The 395-nt window shown below is 55.7% G+C and overlaps 1 protein-coding gene across 1 annotated transcript in view; it reads left to right on the top strand.

Annotated features, from left to right (window-relative positions):
- The window catches only part of PCNX2 (pecanex homolog 2), a gene marked incomplete at its 3' end in the record, with an annotated part of 168,179 nt that overhangs the window by 47,422 nt on the left and 120,362 nt on the right, over positions 1 to 395 (top strand). The gene's annotated exons all lie outside the window — the stretch shown is intronic.

Below are 395 nucleotides of genomic sequence, written 5' to 3'. Positions count from 1 at the left end.
TGTGTCCCCGCATGGCAGTCTGTCTGTGGCACGAACGTGAAAGCCGCTGTTCCGGTGACAGGTCCCTTCCGTTGACGCCAACGGGATTGGACACCGTCCTCGTTGCTCTCGCAAACGCGTTAGACGTTCATTTACGTTGGTCTGTGGTCACTGGGATGCACGAATCACACGAGAGCTCACGTGCTTAGGATGCTAACCTCCCCCCGCCACGGCGTAAATATCTGGACTTTTGTTCATTTATTGTGGCCTCGTATATTACGCATTCAGAGATTCCTAAAGGTAAACGTTTGACTCGGGGGCCTGTGTCCTCGGAGGACACGACGTCACCGTCGGGCTTGACATCACCTGTGCCTTCGCTTACCTGCGGCTCGTGACAGGCAGAGCAGGGTTCCCCA

The sequence above is a fragment of the Pteropus vampyrus genome, unplaced genomic scaffold, assembly GCF_000151845.1.
Source record: "Pteropus vampyrus isolate Shadow unplaced genomic scaffold, Pvam_2.0 Scaffold237, whole genome shotgun sequence".
NCBI lineage: Eukaryota > Metazoa > Chordata > Mammalia > Chiroptera > Pteropodidae > Pteropus > Pteropus vampyrus.
Note: the sequence above shows the minus strand (reverse complement) of the source record. Positions and strands in the feature narration are given on the sequence as shown.